The sequence below is a fragment of the Buteo buteo genome, chromosome 4, assembly GCF_964188355.1.
Source record: "Buteo buteo chromosome 4, bButBut1.hap1.1, whole genome shotgun sequence".
NCBI classification, from domain to species: Eukaryota; Metazoa; Chordata; class Aves; order Accipitriformes; family Accipitridae; genus Buteo; species Buteo buteo.
The window spans coordinates 39,616,421-39,635,261 of NC_134174.1; positions in this window are offsets into that span (position 1 = coordinate 39,616,421).

Here is an 18,841-nt window from a genome sequence, read left to right on the forward strand (position 1 = left end):
TAGAGCCTTCTCTTCTCCAGGCTAAACAGCCCCAAATCTCTCAGCCTGTCTTCATAGGAGAGGTGCTCCAGCCCTCTGACCATCTTTGTGGCCCTCCTCTGGACTCAGTCCAACAGGTCCATGTCCTTCTTATGTTGGGGGCCCCAGAGCTGAAGGCAGTACTCCAGGCAGGATCTACATGAGAGCAGAGTAGAGGGGCAGAATCACCTCCCTTGACCTGCTGGTTGAGGATACGGTTGGCTTTCTGGGCTGCAACGCATATTACTGGGCCATGTTGAGCTTCTTATCAGCCACCCGATCCAAACCTTTATCACTTTTGGAGACTATATCAATAAAAAAAAAAAAAAGCTTGCATTTAGGAAATTCCAAGTTATAGAAAAGGACATTGTTTTGCTAATTTCCTCACTAACATGCAGGATTAAACACAGTCTTTTTTCTATCTTTTTACTAGCTTTTGATTTAAGTTCAAGTGCTCATTCCTTTCCTTTTGGGATTCTCTACGTTCTGTCTCAGGACATGCCAAAGATTCAGTGACACACCAGGAAGAAGGCCTTTGCTTCTTCAGCAATGGAACCTGGAATATGGAGTAAATTCATCCAGAACCTCAGCAAGCTGCATCCTTTTTAATTTCCTACCTTAAAAAAAAATCCTCTCCAAACACTGTCCCTATTTCTACTTTGTCTCACCTGAACACAGCAACACAGGGTAAAAAATCCAACATCATAGAAACAGTAGCTCTAATACCTTATTAAAACTTGAGAGTCCCCATGCTTTTCTGCTGAAGAGGAAGTGAAAGAAGTGTGTAGCCATACTACTTTCTGGACATTACGCAGACAAAGATACTGACAGCATGTCATAAAAACCCATATAGAGAAGAACATTTTGAATAATGGAAAGATATAAATGGCATAAGGCATCTCATCAGGATGCACTTACTGTGAATTTTGTCACATTGCCACATATCTAATTCATACCTTCTTTCCCAGCTTGAGAAAGATACTCTGAAACAAGACCAATTTGTTAGATGTAATTAACTACTTCTGGAGCGTTTTGACACCATCTACTTTCGAAATGATGTTTAGTGATATGACTGAAATGAAGAACAGCACAGCGTTGTTCTCTGCTTAGAGAAGAATATTTTCTGCATTGCGTGATCTACTGAGTAAATATTGCAAAATAGTCTCTGTGAATGAATTTGCAGCAGGAAGAAAACACCATTCATGATTAGAAAAAACCCAAGGAACTCAGAACTTGCTCAAGAGCATACAACTGAAATGAATATTGCAGGAAGACGATATGCAGTTAAGAAATCCCAGAGAAAAATGTAACATCGTTTTCTTTCGTCACTTGGCCCACCACACACTTAACCTTGGACCTCTGCCTGCCTGCTGCTGCCTTTTACAGAATTCAGAATGAGGATAGCTGACAGCTTGCTGAGCTTGCCATCCCTTGCTGTGGAACTTGCATGGTGCACAAGAGTTGAAAATACATTTTTTAAAATTTATTTGTTTATATGAAGTTTCTCCATACTTAAAGTTAGAGGCACAAGTTGCAGTTAGGAGTATAGGTTATGACTAATAGCAAATAGCTGTCCAAACCAGCTTATATCAAAATGTTGGATCTTACTTTTCCTCAAGTTTAAAATAGCAGTTTCTAGGATTTTGATTTTATGCTTGTGTAGTTTCTTGAATCAACTCTCCGTACATCAAGTTTGTCATTTGCAGCTATTTTATTTAATATTGTATTGTTCTACCTAGAAAACATAACTTCTTCAGCTAAAAGGAAAAGTTGTCAGCTTATGATCTTTTGTATCCTGATAGAAACAATTATGCCCAGCTGAACACAAAAAGGCCCTTCTTAATTATCTTGTCCAGTGAGTCCCATGGTGTAGCCAAGCTTTGTAAACTTGTTATAAGAATTAATTAGAAAAAAGTCTTGAAAACAAATTTAATTATATGGCCTCTGAAATATCTACAGCAGGGCAATAATACCATCAGGAGAAAAAAAGTGGTAGATTACTTTAACAAGACAGAACAAAGAATCTCTACTTCAGACTCATTTGAAAAAGGTCTAATGGTGCAAAATTTCTATGTCATAAAAAGGACATAATAAAGAGAAAAGCAAGCCCATGTAGATATCACCCTCTGTAAGTTAAGGACTTCAGTTTTGTTTCTTTATTCTTCACAAATCTTTTATTTTCTACGCAGCTTACAAAATCTCACTAAATATACCATATGTGATGATTTAGTTGAGGTCAATACTGAATTATTTCCTTAAAAAAAACCTTACAATTTTTTGATATGGCCATATCTGTCATTTCCTGTGGTGAGAGAGATGACCTGATCTCACAGCACTGTCTATTCATGGATCTCTTGGCCTTTCCAACAGACATCTTCACAAACCAAACAAAAAGGCACACACCTGCCAACTGGGATTGCCATTAGGGCAAGAGAAAAAGCAAAAATTAGGGTTCATGAAAATATTTTGCCAGTTCATGCCAAGTTCTTTTGATCAGATCAGGGAAGCCTAAAAAAAAAGACTTTGAAGCATTTAAAAATCTAACATTACCCCCCAAAAAGTCATTATTAAACACACTTATTTCTAAGTATCTCTGATATACTAAAATGATATTATTTTAGGCATTTCCAATTTTAATTTTTCCAATGACAGATTAATTATTGATGTAGTATCAATATCTGGCACCTCTCTAGACCAACTGTACCTTGACTACAGCAACTGCTGCAGTACTTCTGCATGCAGGCTGCTTGTATATTAAGAATAGAAAGCTCATTTGCTGATTATTTTCATTAGAAAGGAAAGCTAGCTTACAAGAACTTCCGAGAAGCTCCTTTTCCAATGCTGCTTCCATGAATTAACCCTTAACACAACCACAAAATTCTGCAATCAGCTTTCAAAATACATATACAGATTAGAGAGTAGGAACTAACATCCACTTGGAATGCATATTATGGATGTTTTTGCTGTTAAAATTTGAAGTCAAAGCCAAGAAAACTGCTACATGTAAGGAGCAGTTAATTTCTGTAGTGTCTTACTGTGAAGTGCAGCCTTTCGTAGCATTTTGAACAATGGCTTTAGCCCCACTGTACCATTACCTGCTAGCTAAGACGCTTAAAACATCACAAAGTGTCCTCATAATTTAGGTGTGAAAAGAATAGGATGCTAAATTAGTTAAGTAAATTTCTAAAATACCACTAAAGAGATTTAGAACTTGTAAGCATGGCTGTACTTATCTAAAGAAATAGAGTCCATTGATATACTGTAGTATTAATCTTGTGTCAGTTTGTTTCCTTTAGGAAAATAAGACAGCATATAAATTATGTATTATCACCTTAGTTTTACTAGTTTTGAATTTCAGATGAATTCAGCTTGAATTTCTCATACACATTAGATTTATTTTGACCTTATAAAAAGGACTATCCAAATATTGAACAATTAAAAAAAGTCAAAGCTAAAAATAATTTTATCAAAACTCCAAAACTTTTGGAAACTTTACTTGTATATACTGTCAATATTGTAATTTATAATGACAATATACAACAAGAATTTCCCTTGTTCAATCCAAAATACCCTGGTATGACTCAATTTCTTATAAGGAATTATAATAATGATTTAATAGTTTATGGGAAGTACACACAATACAGATCTAAAAAATAGATGATTAATTTTACCCTTATTTACAGTATTTGAGGAAAACACTACTTGAAACTATAATTACACATCAGTAGCACTGGTAGGTTGCATGATAATGACTTTAAAATAAAGAAACAATACCATTGTTGAAATAAGGTAAATTTGACATTACAGTTTGGCAGCCTTCAACCACTTCCAGTTGTTGTAAATGAAAAAGGTATCCAAACAGAGAAATACTTTCCCAAATATGTAATTTTAAAGAAATACCCTACTCAGGTACACTTAGCAACTTATGATTTTATGGAAAAAAAGAACATTTGTGTTGCACAGATGCATGCTTAATGTCTTTCTGACTAATACAATAAGTATTTCATTTTAGGCAGCTAGAAAGAAAAATATTTCTCTCCTGTTCTTTTAAAATAAGAAGCCTGGTAATAATGACACAGAAATACAAGAGATGTCATCAGCTTCCAGCCCAAATCTCAAGGTGATTAGGATCTACTTTTATAATGGCTTAGAAATTCATTTTTTCTGTATATTACAAATTTCAAATGAAGCCCAGTGAGAGACTAGATGAAGACTAAAGACAAAATGTAATCCTCATCTTAAGCATTTCAAGTCCAATATTTTTGTTGTTGTTTTTCTTACGATCTTTTGAGAAACTGGAAGGTCTGAGTAATTAAAGGAAATGGCATACCTTGACACAGTTATTGAGTGCCTGCTGAAAGGATGGTTTTGCAGGTTATGATGCACTGAAATTTACAGTCCAATATATTAAGGAAATCAAGACTGCTTTTATCACTACTACATCTTAAAGTAGGAGCTGCTGTAGCTCATAATTTCTGTTCAGCTGGATAACCTGCCCTATTTGCTTAAACTAGCTCTGGCCAAGCAGAAGCATAGGAAGAAATTGATGCAGACTGTATCAAGTATGCAGACATCCCCAAATCATCCCATGAAAAACAAATATGTAAATCCCAAAGTAAAATTCTACTTTTTGATACTAATTCTTGATGAATGACAATTTAATTCCAAATCAGAGTTGAACTTGAATATGATCTAGACCTAAAATATTCATATTAACTGTGACTGGTTTTACTCCCTTGTCCCCTTTGGTTTTGTTCTTAAGCCAACCAGAAAGGGTTAGGTCCCCAAAAGATCTTTGTCTAAAAATTTCATTCAGCCAGTCGATCCTCTTATCTTTCTACTTGGAAAAAAATGGGATCTCCCAGAGACTATAAATGATTTCTGACCTAACGCAATATCTTACAGTGCCTCAGAGCAATTCTCTCATAAGTAACATGGGATTAAATGATTCTTTAGTTGAATTTTGGACTGCTCAGAAACATAAAAAGGGAGCATATAAAGCTTGTTCCCTGTTGACTTCTGTAGTGCTGTCAAGTTTTTGAAGATTTGCAGTGATTAAAGGACACACATATGGAGGAAAAAGCTAGAGAGGACCCCAGCTTAGCAATTCTCAAAACCCTAGAGTCACAAGAACTCACCTAAAAATAAGATATTCCCAAGCCAATCTCAGCCCAACCTCTTCTAACTCAGCCGTTTGTCACTCCTCACCCTCAGATAAGATTAGGACAGTTTAAAATCTTGCTGTGGGGCTGGTGTGCAGTTAGGTCTATTCTTAGACAGGTCTCTGACACTTGTCTTTAGCTAGCATGGCGTTTGGCCAGCACTGCCTACTCTGGTGTCACAACTGGGTTCAGCAGTTGGCATGTGGTTAACAAGTGCTGGTGCTGCCTATTCAGGAATCCAGCCCATTCTGCTGTACCCAAATTATGTACTCCCAGAGAGCACAAAGAGGTCGTAAGGCTCATGCTTTAGCACAGTTTTAGTACGTTAATGACCTGATTAGTTTAAAACCCAATAGTAGCAAGCTGCTCTCTGGAGAGTTCACCTTGGACAGGAAAAGTGTCTGTAGCCAAGATATACAGAAACTAAATTATCAGCTTGGTTTGGCAGGGAAGGATAACTCAGCACTGCCAATATCTATGTATTTGTCATTAGAAATTCTTCTTTTTTCATCTGAGACTAAGACCAATCAGGGAATAAAAAATATTTTTCTTTTCCTGTCAGCTTTCTCTGCTGACTTCAGTTCTTTCCAGCAACTGGGGCTCAGAGCATGGGGGTTTTGTTTGTTTGTTTGTTTCAAAAGCAAAGATACTTCCTTTCCCAGGTAGACTTTTCAAGTTCTTGCAGCTTTATTTTAAACAAATTCTTAGTTTCCTAGATACGTGTTAATGTTGTGAGAATGCTCTTTCTGTCACAGAGGATTGCAAGTATGGCTGCGTATAAATGACAACAGTGGGTGACAGATTTTGCATTAGCTGTATCCAAAATGTTAAATTTTGTGATTTCCTTAGTCCAAGGATCACATAAATATCATTTTGTTCTTCAGAAATTGTGATTATTTGATGTGTTCATTTTCTATAACCTTTTAAGGGAAAAACCATAGGGCATGTTGTGCCTATGTGTTAACTCCCGCAGATCAAACCAGGAGATGTGTTCAGATTAGGTTCAGGCTGTAGGAGGGAGACTAAAAATTATGCATAGTTTACAAATTGATTATTAAACACTTTAGATAAATCCATAAAACTGATACATTGATTAATCCAAATCAAGATATCTTGCAGCCTCATTCAAAAACAACAATTAAATCTGGTTTTTTTTCAGGGGGCTTGGGGGGTTTGGGTTTGGGTATTTTTTAAGCAGGTTTCATTTTGAAAGAGCATTTAGAAATAAACCTTGTGAAAAAAAGAAATGCTAATGTAATTAATAGCACAGTACAGGCAGGGTAGTGACATGGTGGTGAAAAGTAATACTATGTGAATATTTCAGATTAGATTAATTAACTAAATGTCTATACATAACACAGAATTCTGATAGGTTAAAATTCAAGTTCAAGAAAAGAATAACATAGGTTTGGAAGCATACGTCTCCCAACCAAGAGGACAGCAAATATGACATTGTAGAAGAAATCAAAAAGGCTACAGAGATTGGAAACAATTATAATGAAACTTCAGTTATCCCATTAGAGAAGATACAGTGTTGCAGTAATCAAAACATCCTCAAATTCAGCTTCCTTCAGCTCCCAAAATAAGCTTAACAATGTGTTTTCTTCTCCAAAGGAAAGCTACATGAAAACATTGAAGTTTGCTACAAAGAAAGCAAGGGATCAAATCTTTGCAAAACGATGGATATAATTGAAAGGCACTGTATTAGAAGTTTGGAGTAAATGCATGCAGCTGAGACTTGAGAAAGGCCAAAATAAAACCAGTAGGATTTTTTTTTTTTTCACGTAGCTACAAATCCTTACTTCTTACTTCACTGATGATTTGAGCATACAGAAGTTTACTTAGTAGAGCAGGAGAAGTGCAAATCTAATTGCTAAAGGATTAAAAAGAAAACTTAGAGAAATCTCAAGAAATAAAAAGAAAATTAATAAGAATTTAAAGACAGATTTCTCTATGTTTTGTGAGGAAGCAGCAAGCCAGGACTAGGTGCGAAGCATACAATTAAGGCAAAATTTTATCACTAACTTTTTTTTTTTTAACTCTGACCTCATTTGGACTGATTCACAGGATATTAACTCTTCTGTAAATCTCCATTCCTTGATATATAACTCAAACATATATTTTTGTATACCCAGTCTTAAGTTAAGTTGTTCTAAGTATGAAAGACACTAGTGACACTGAATATAGATAAGACCATTTGATAAAGCAAGTGGCATAAGCGATGTGGTGTTCTGGCTTATCTATTGGAACTGCAAAAGGCAAATACTTTGGAGTCAGATGATTTCAATTAACACAACTGAAAGCTCAAAATTTTCTGTTCAAAGAGAAGATCTTCCTGAAACTTCGAATTAATTGCACACAAAACATGGAAATTTCACCCATACTGAAACAGTGGTCCAGCAATTTAGCGAACAATCTTATCTCTCTACCCTTATGCACTGTAAAACCTAGTTCATTAAAGAAGTCTTTATTCAGAAGGAAAAAGACCTGGCAAAAAAACCCCACAAATAGTGCATCCCTAGCAGAAATGTAGAACAGTGAAAAATTAACACTAATCCAAGCATAAAATACCCACACAATGGCAAATGTCAATTTTTCCCTTTCAGCTTTCATCACAATTTGCAAGCCAGGAATCAGAGAGAACGTGCCAGCCCCAGCACAGTACTACAAACATAACTTGTCTCAACATAAACTAAAGCAGTTCACCTAAGCAGTAGCAAAAACACTTACAAAAAGCTTCCTCCATGTTACCTGTGTCAACATTGCCTATAGATTACTAATAGCTTCTGGTTCCTCCCTTGCACCATGAGAATCTAATACTATAAGCATCAGGAAAAGAAGCATTTCAGAGGAACCAGGCATCTCTGATGCCCCCAGGGGGCCCCACAGTTTCCCCCTCCTCTCTCTGGGTAGGGAGAGAGGGAAGGGACATGGTAGACTTTTTTACTTCTCCCTCTTAATTTCAATTTACCCTAATAATATCTTAGGATTATTGCAAAAAGTTATTTTAGCTTATGATAAACCTCTCTTAAAATGCAAGAATCTGGCTTACCTAGGAGTCAAAAAAATACAATTTTTTTGTTGTGCATTATTCTATCATAACAAAAAAATGAGACTAATGTACACAGTATTATACCAAAAACAGGACCTCAAAATCCATACAGTAAGTTCACAGCCATGAGCCATTCACAGCTTTCACTCTGATGAAAACAACTCTGCGTTTAGAACTTTCAAATGCCTCTTCTCCCTTGCAGATACAAGGTCATTTAGAAACCTAAATTAGTGCTAGGTATATCACCTTTTGCAATATGCATTATACCGCAAACATTTGAGTGTTGAAAAGCAGCATGGGACAAATGGAGGACTACTTGTACAAATCGGTCATTTCCCATTTCTTTAGGGAAACAAACAGAAAGCCATTATTCTCCTGAAGCTGTCTAGAGTGTTTAGGCCTTTAGGAGGGAGTTATGAATAATGTCTTTGGAAGATGGATTAATTTCTTCTAGCACTGACTGAGGGTGAACCAGTTAACTTTGGACTGACATGGATAAGGACCAGGGATCAATTATGGTTTGCCAAGACTTTCTTCTACTAATCACCAGAAGAGGTTTGTCAAAAAAAAAAAAAAAAAAAAAAAAGAAAAAGAAAAAAAAAAATTTGGTAGTAATGACATCTTAAAAATCTATGAATTTCTAATCATGGATTTAGAGATATTTCATTTCCTTTTTTTAAACACAGATTCATGAATGATTGCATGAGGAATGAAGATGTCACCACATAGCAGACTTCCCATAGAGTTGCTTTCACTTGGATCTTCATTACTTACATAGAATATAAATTCACTTCATAAAAGGTCACAAAGGAATACAAAACTATGTGGATCTTGCAACCAGTTTCTTAACATTGAATAAAATTAATGAAAATTTCCATCTAGCTTGCACTGTGTTTGGGGGAGACATATGTAGTAATTAGAAATTTGACAAAATGTGGAGGGGAAAAAGAATAGGAAATAAACCTAGAGAACTAAATGAACATCTTAACAATAACAAGGACTGACAGCAAAATGAAGTGAATGTATTTAGTTTGGCTTGGTTTTAAAAACTTAGACCAATTGAAAAGTGGCAGTATAGTGAAGCACTAGCCTCGGGGCATCAGAGAAAGTTTCAAAGATTGTTGTTTTCTTCATAGCTGACTTTAGTACTGAGTGTGCAGCATGGGCCAATGAGTGCTGGGCACTTGATTACAAAAGACCTTCTTGCTGTAGAGCCTGCTGGTGCTCGCCACCAATCCATCTTCTTGCTGTATCCACTTACTACAGCTGTTTCACTGTAAGCTTTTACAGAGCAAGTACTTTGTATCAGTGAGTGTCTGCACTATGCATAGCATGACTCAGCGTCAATTCTAGAGATTGGGATTATTACTAATAGGCTAGAGATACAATTTCCTCATTTACACTAAGGGTCATGGCACGAATCATAGCATTTCATTCATGAATGTGAAGAAAACCCTTTAGCAAATATCAGGTCTTCAGTGTGCTTGTTGACCTAAACCAGCTTTGCCTTTGCAAATATTTATCACAAACCAATAGTAGAGAAATCTTGTATTTTCCCTTATAAGTTTCTTCAAGCTAGTTCTCTAAATAGTGATTATATCAAAAGAATAATTTTAAGAAACCTCTGAAGGCAAGAAATTTTTGAACATTACTGTAACATACCAGTAAGATTAATTTCCTACTATTGAGCTTCTAAAAACTGTTTTAATAATGCTACGCTGACAAATTAAATGCTACTAGAAAGTAAAAATGTTCATTATATTCCTGGAAGAATTACGATAATAAAGATGATGGTATGATGAACATGCCCTAAAAGCACTTGAATGGAGCCTGGTCATTTCTATTTTGAGAGGTATGTTTTTTCCTAAGCTTTTGCAATAAAGCAATTTAATTTTGCAAAGAAAAATGAAAGAAAAATCCAATAATAGCAATTAAATAATTTTAGAGATAGTTGCTTACTGCAAATTGTGGGAAAAGTCTCTGCCACATTCATACCCTCGTAATAACTCTCACTAAAAGATAGACAATAAGACAGACAGATACCACCCAGTTTCTTTTATAGTTCTGGTACTATATTGGCATATTATACCCAGACAAAAGCACACAAGTCACTCCACTTAAGCTGTTTATTCATGAATGTACTCAGCCAGATGAGAAAATAATTCATATCTGAATGTAGGTAGGGAGGTTTAAGTATTTGCTTGGGGGACAGGGAAAGGTGAAGAAAAGGGAAGAGTAAAACAAATTAGAGACTTCAGAATAAATTTTGAAGATACTACATTTTAACCCTTGACACTGCATTTTGGATAACATTTCACTGAAAATTCCTGGCCAAATGCTGTTCACACTTCCAGTTGTCAGTAGCTGACTGAAATTAGTAGCTACTCCCTTGTTTTTTCCTCCTCTGAGACAGGATTTGGCCTGCAATGGTCAGCCATGGTTCTTTGTGCAAAGAAGATCCCTTTTTTGCAGTCTTACTCTGACAGTTCTGATATCTAGCTCACTACTACCACTGCCCATTTCCTTGGTGCAGTGTACTGGCTGGCACTGGGTGGGCTGCATGATTCTGGATGCCGATACAAACCTGTGAGTGAGTATCCTGCAGTGTTCTGGGTGCTGCTTTATAAACCAAATCATTAATTTATTTTTTAAAATGAATTTTATCAGGAAGGATTGCTTACTTGGAAATTTATACTAGAATTTAATATCTTTGGTGGGGAGGGGAAAGAAAAGTATAGATTTACTAAGTGTACCACTTAGTTGAAAATGAGTCCAGTGCAGTTTCTCGATAAAACTCTTATACTGAATCACAGGAAGTTCTATAATCCTAAAGCATAAAGGTCTTTAAATAAGTTAGAGTTGAGTTGTGATGTTTGTTGAAACAAATCCCAAATCAACCTACCGTCTTGTTTTGTTAAAACCATATAATCAAGTTCTGTGTTGTTAATGTCACTTTTGGTAAAGTTATGTTACACCTGAATCAATACTCATCTTGCTGCCAAAAAAACCTGTATTTTGTTAAGGGATGATATATTTTTCTTACAAAAAAAAAAATTAAAACAGGATGTGTGAAGGTCTGAAAAATGTATTTCAAAAACAGTTATTGGGAAAGAGATAAAAATGATTTAACTTGATGGAAGCTGCACAAACTTTAATCAACATAAATAAGCAGAAAAAAAATCTCAGATTGCCTACACTGGTTGTAGTATCTCTATTGTTGGAAATTCTGTCTCTCAGGTGGGTCTAATATCTGTTAGGAATGGTTTCATGACCTTGCATGGTGCATGTCCTGAGAACTGTCCCTATGACAGCATCTTTAATTTCATTGTACTCTATGAACTTGCACAGCTGCCAGACAACAGAAGAATATGTATTTATTGCACCTGTACTTAAATAACTTAATAAAAGAGTATTTAAAGTATCTTTTAAACTAACTTTGTCATATATACAAGAGTAACAGCCATTCGTCTGTCTGAAACCAGATAAGGTTAAGTGGGTGGGACATCAGATTTGATCAGAAAGTAGTTTATTTTTGCATTAGCATAATGCTGCCTTTGAACTTCAGGTTTGTCGAGTTGTGATGGCTGAGCCAGAAAGAACTATCTAATCTCTCTAAGCTCTTATTTTACACGTTTTCATAAACTCATTTAAGAAGTTAGCCTTATGGTGGGATAATCATCCATCATTCCTTGGAATGGAAATGCCAGGTTTGTCATGCTAGCTATATGGATGAAGTTTCAGTTTCAAAGCATCTTTTTATCTGAGTTTTTTTAAAGTGATTAGCATCATACTGGGTGGCTCCCAAGATGGATTTAACTTCATTTCACGAAGATTATGAAAGCACTAACATAAAAAAGAAGAAGAAAAAAAAAAAAAGACTGGAGATGGGATCCTGCCCTCACTGAATTCAGTGGACAAAAATCCCAGCTAGACCAATGGTCAGCCTTCTCCTATGGGCTTACAGCATTATGTTTTCTTCTGATGAACTGAGTCTAGACATGCACTTCTATTCTGAGCTACCACTGAAAAAGCTAAAAACCCCAAATTATTTCCCCACCATATACAATATCATTTTGCTATATTTGCATATCCAGCTCAATGAATTATACTCAAATAGCTAATAAAATATATTAAATCATGTGGACTATGATTTCTCTTAAGATCATTGTTGGGGGAACAGAGGAGAATTTTCATAGATTGGCATATCCCTGACAGACTAGTATTATGAAAAAAAGAAAAAAAATAATTAAAAGGTACTGAATAGATCAGATATTAGATTCATTGCATATGAAATCCTAGATACAGCAACTCCTCTCATCATAGTTTGATCACGACTTCAGGTCTAAAGAATGAGATGCTTGAGACTGCACTAGAAATTATTTTCACCTATACTTTCTACTAATTTTTGTATGCAAATAGTGCTATTTGATCTTTAAAGTATCTTTATACATATATGCAGGAAGAATTTAAGGAATATACCTACAAAAGGATGAAAAATTATCTTCACCACTCTGCCAGAGAAGGGAAATGGAAATTGTTACAGCTTAAAATTTTATGCAGGTTTTATTAGACTCCATAGAAGCTTCTCAATAAAAGATTACTTTCCAGCAACAATGGCTGGAGATATAATCCAGAAGGTGAAGATATCACTCAGATCTTATTGGTATTTTACATATTTAGGCTGTCTTTTACTATTTAGAGTCATATAGGAGTCTATGCATAAATAAGCAGTTTTGGAAAGCAAAGCTATATATACTCTTTCTATAGTTGCTGAAGGGTATGTTATGCTAGAAGGATTCAGTAGAATAGAACTATGGTCAATCTCTATTTGCTTCATAGTATTTCAGCTGCAAGAAGTGAATATATATCCCCAATCAGACAGCAGTTTAAATGCAATTTCTAATACCATGTTATTATAACCTCTTTCAAACACCTAATAAAATGTTGATTATATTGCTAATCATATCCTCAGTGATACCATATTTCCAATGTATACACATTGAAGTATGGTTAAGACCGCTGCCAGAGTCATGCACTGCCTTTAAAATCTTTGCAGTGTCCTTTGATTACTAGTCACTTTCTAATAGCCACATTAAATTATTCCTTTCTTAGCTTTAGTTCAGTGACTATGATTTATCAATACAAATGGAAAAAAGTTTATTTCAAATTTTTCTCTACGATCTCAATTGTCCATTTAACAAAACCAACCAGTTCATTAAATCTTTGTTCCCTGGAATTTTCCATCAATTTAGCCCATAATGTTTTAGTCCTTCCCTGACACACTTAAGATCTTGATATCTTTTTGAAGAGAACATTTACTACTTTACAGATGGATAATGGCTAGTGCAAGTGTTGTCTAAATACAGTATTACTCAAGGATATGAACTTAGTTCTCTAATTTGGGTACTTCTCTTCTCCCATCTGCCTGCCTTCATTTGCTTTTTCCAAACAAATAGAAAAAGTAGTATTTATTTAATTACATCTTTTATTGTTTGACTGAGTCAATCCGATATTCCACCTTTTGACATTTTACCATGTCATCCTCTAAAAATAGGAACAAACTTAATAAGCACTCTCTTTACTGGCTTTTGGATACCTAACAACTCATTTAGTAAAAGCCTAATTTGCTGCAGTTTGTTGAAGTCCACAGGAATAACATATTTTGTTAAGGCTAATCAAGTGCCCATCTGCTTCCTGCTTCAAGAATAATTTATCCTTCTTAGCTAGATAAAGTTGTCCTTGTTTGTTTATTGCTTAAACCTTCAGAATAACATATTGATTGTATAATTGCTGAACTTTTACAGGGTTTTTAATTTTGCCAGAGTAAGGAGACAATCATTAAGAATAACCTTATATTCCTTCAGACCTCATGCAGGGGCCTGTGTAAATGGAAAAGTTCACTTTTAATAAGAAAAAAAAAATTAAATAAATGGAAAAGTTAACTTTTAATAAATAAATCAATAAATATGGCTCAGCAGATTTCTGTTATGCTATTCTGTTATAATTTACCTGACACTTCTCAGTGGTCAGTATATCCTATATTTCAGAATTCAAAGAGGTAGGACAAGTTCCCTTAGTTGACCAGAGATCTTTTCTATGGACCTGATCCCACATCTACTGATGTCCACGAAAATAGAGACAAAGACTAAACCAACTAGAATCAAACACAGTACAAGAGAAAAGATTTTTATATTTAATTCTATATCTACCTAATCCCATGTAAGCATATATCCTTAATATATTTTCTATGTTTTAATAAAGAATATTCTTTAAAATAATTGGCTTTTTAGATTTCAGTGAATAATTTTAGAGAATGATTACTCTGACAGGAAATAAATTCTTTATCTCTGCTGACAAATGTTGGGGTTTGCAAGACATTGATCAAATTCTTCCAACTTTGTTTACACTGTTGGTTTTTTTTTAAAAAAAAAGGTCAATCAATTTTCCAGGTCTCTAGCCACAGTCATATGTAATGAAAGTAAATATACAGTGTATTTAAATCCTAAAGCATTTCAAAGGAAACCAAATGTCTCGGTGACCATGCCTAAAACCAGATTATATTTTCTTTAGGTAGATTTGTTTCTCTAAGTTGAATAAATTTTTAATTTTAATGTTTAATGTGCAAAATAAGTGTGAACATTACATTGTGATTTTGATATTCCACTTCTGTTCCTCCTTTAACATGAGGCACTGACTGGATGTCATTCTCAGAAACAGAAGAAAAATCTAGAGAAACCACTGGGGTTTTCAATGTTTCAGGTAGTCATAGCAAAAAGAGGCAAGTGACAGATTAAAGAGGAAGGGTTGGAAAACCTTAGAATATGTTAAAACTTCCTCCTTTTTTTTTTTTTTTTCCAGCCACAGCTCTTTCTGAGACTTCACGATTAGAAAATTCAGGCCACTGTAGCATTCACTAGCTAGGTACAGCATTTACATTTAATTTTCTCTTATCAGAATCAGACTAAGTAATTACTTCTGTGTGTAGGATTCTGGTTGTAAGGAGTTTGGTCTCACTGCAAGCTGGCTGATTTAACTGCCTGTACACTAGGGTCCTGTTGAGAGGTTTTAGAAAGTCTGTCCTATTCCATTTATACTGTATATTCACTGATGCAAAAGCCCCAGTTTGTGAATTAAGAATTTACTTTTAACCAGTATTAATGTAAATAAAATTTGTTTCTGAAAATAAAACACTAAAAGGAAGAACAGAGGGGTCTGGGGCATTCATTTTCCAGTATGGTAGGAAAAAAAAAATAGTCCACCTCCCCTTCAGAATAGAATTCTAAAAATCCCTAATAAAGTACTTACTCTTTATCATTTCTTATCCAAGATACTATTCTACAGGGACTTAACTACATGCTTTACTTTGTAAGCTAAAGAGGTTCTAGTAGCAACACCGATTAACAGAGAGCTAAAATCTGAGAGAAAATCCTGGTGTGGAAGAAAACATGTTAGGCTGACATTAGACTATTTTGCCAGAATCCTCAACTTCAGTGTATATGTTTATATAGCCAAATACACTCTTAAATTAAATATTCAATACCTAACTTGAGATGTGCACATGAATGCTAGAAATCCATCAAAAATCACCTAAATGTCCTGAAAGCACATGCTTTAATAATATTAAATTTTAAATAGAATGAACTTACAGCAAAAGGGAGTTTTCTGTGGAGAGTCCAACAAGTCTCTAGCTCTAGTGTTATTCAGCAAAGGTGTAAATATCTGCAACCAATAACACATGGTTTGCACCATCAGCAGCTGGAGGAACATAAAGAAAGGAACTATACAAGCCATTCCTCTGTAGCACTCCACTGAGAAGAGAAAAACTTACTGAAAAGAGTAGGAAAACGCTTAGAGGTTTCTGACATTCAATAGTGCTGGGAGGATTCAGATTCAGAACTGAGTAGTCAACATTTGTGTAGATGTTTTTGACAGACTTTACTTGTTTGCCAGTGAAAGAATTCATCAATACTAAATATAACTCACACAATGATACGCATCTTAACTAATTTTGAAAGCAACCTTAGTGTGCATCTATATGCACAGCTTTGAAAGAAATTTCAAAAAAATAAGCTTGTTTTATATGACAAATAGTGAAAGATAAATACACTATGTGTCCCTGTGTGGTATAAATATAGATAACCTAGAGAGATTTTCAAACAGGCATTTTTAAGTTTTAACATTATCTGATTTGCAAAGCCATATTAAAAGGTCAGTACTAATGAGTATCTCACAATAAAATAATGCAAATTATGCAAGACAGCCACCTTTCCAGTTTTAATAACAGCTGACCATTATTATTCTAGATAAATAGCCATGTATTCAAATATACCTTATTGACAGATAGAATGTGTTGCTCGGCTGTGCAGCAGGGCAATGAATAAACAAAACAAAAAAAGAAGTAAAGTGAGCAGATATCTGGCATCAAAAGAATGGCTCTGTGGGATACAAACAAATAAAACATGGGGATGAAATGAATTGGAACTGAATCTATTTGCATTACAGATTGAACACAATGTGCTCAGTAGGAAAGCAAGCAACACTTCACTGAACAATAGCAAAATAAGTTGAATATCCTAGCAATGTTTTTATGTTCCAGAAATGAGCTTTTGTTGTTGTTAACACTTCAGCCATACTTTTTTCACCAAAACTTGTAAAAAGAAAATCTTGATTTGCACCTCTATTTTCAAGTCATGCCGTAGTTCTAAATATGCTCAAGCGCTATGGGAAAATTGACAGTTCTTGCAGTTTTTCAATTACAGATTTGCTTTGAAATTTGTTTAAACAACAGGCCCAGTATTGTAATCTCACTTTCTCTAATAAATCTCTTGGTTTTAAAGTCGATGCACATGGAGAATCAATTCACACTTTTGTAGGAATAAACACTTAACATGAAGGCAGCTAAAAAGATCCAGTTTGTTTAAATGCCATGCCATTTTCACAGACTTAGAAGAATGGAAAAAAATGTTTTATCTTAAAAATGAACCATAATTTATAACTAACAAAGCACACTGGGAAAAGAGATTAAAAATTCCTATTTGTTTGGAAAATGTCATGGCATATTTTATTTAAGCTGTATCTTCTGTACTAGTTTCTTCCTTTTGTATTACTCCTGACATACAAAATGTGCTCAGCTTACTAGTGATTGGAATTTTAAACCCATCTGTGAGCCTGAAATTGGTGGAAATTTAACACTGAATTCAACACATGAAGAATTAAATAATTAAAAAAAAAACCCAAACCAACACAGGAAATATCTAAAACCTGTGTTGATAATTCAGAAGATAGACTAGAGTCTAGATACCTCTTCCTTGTATATCAGGTATTTTGCTACTGTTGTTACTGTCAAGAGGTATAATGTTGGTAATGCTCAGATGTGAACTTTGTTTTTCCTCAGAAGATACACAGAAGACATATCTTTCATCTTCCTCCCTGAAAATGAGATTTCTGTAGAACCAAAATGCTATCTAGACTTCCTACTTCTGTAGGAGATAAATTTCACTGAAGGAAAGATCTGATGAATAAGGATGTCATTTGTTTGCATACTTATCAGAAAAAACTAAATCTGAAGAAACCAACTGTCCCCTGATATTTTGAGTATTTCACATGTTTGACATCATTTCTGGTACAGCACCACCTACCTTGTTTGGCATCTATCAATGTGAGAAAATGTACAAACGGAATAATCCTAATTTTGAGTACAGGAAACAAACATGAAGGACTAAAATCCAGAGTCCTGTATCTACTCTAATGGTCTACCTATACAACTATAATCTTTTTAATGATTTACATTAATGTTTAAGAGATCATGATCCTTCCTTATCTCACAGCTCTAAGGCTGTACATGTTTTTAAACAGTATTTTTCATACTTAAAGTGTCATTTTGAACAAAAAGGCTAATTCTGAACATGATTTAGGAGAATTTTGGATCTGGCTCCCAATCCCATATTTGGAAGAAATCTGTTTCTTTTAGCATAAGGTAATTTGTAACATGTTTTAATGCTCACTCTTTACTCATATTTCTCTTCCTCCACTTCTCATTTAAAGAATTGGAATAAAAGTTTTTCATACACAGCAACTGTTCCTTTACATTATGACTTTTTTTTGTATGCACGAGTCTGAAATGTAGCATCAAAACTGTAGTGAGCTGTTCAAGCACTAATGAAATAACCCCTTCACAATTTTAAGATTTGCACCATGTCATGCTATCGTTGTATGGCTATATTTCTTTTAAAGCACATTTTTACATAATTATGATACTGTGAAATTGGCTACAGTAATATTTCAAAAGAAACTTGACAAAACAACTACAATAGGAGAAAATAAGTTTGTTTCCCCAGTATTTTATGTTTAACAGTTTCTGTTCAATTGCAGGAGTAAACCTTCTAGTAGCCTACAGAAAATATGAAATAATAGAAATAATATTTAAGTAACAATGTCAGTCTCACAACTATTCTAAGTGAGCAAAAGGCTTGATTTATTCTTAGCCCAGTATAGTCTTAAGTTTTATATATATATGTATATATACGTAGAGACACACACACACTCTAAGTATTTCCTGTTGTAGGACTAGGACATCATGAACTTTGTATACAAGTATCTGAGAGACAAG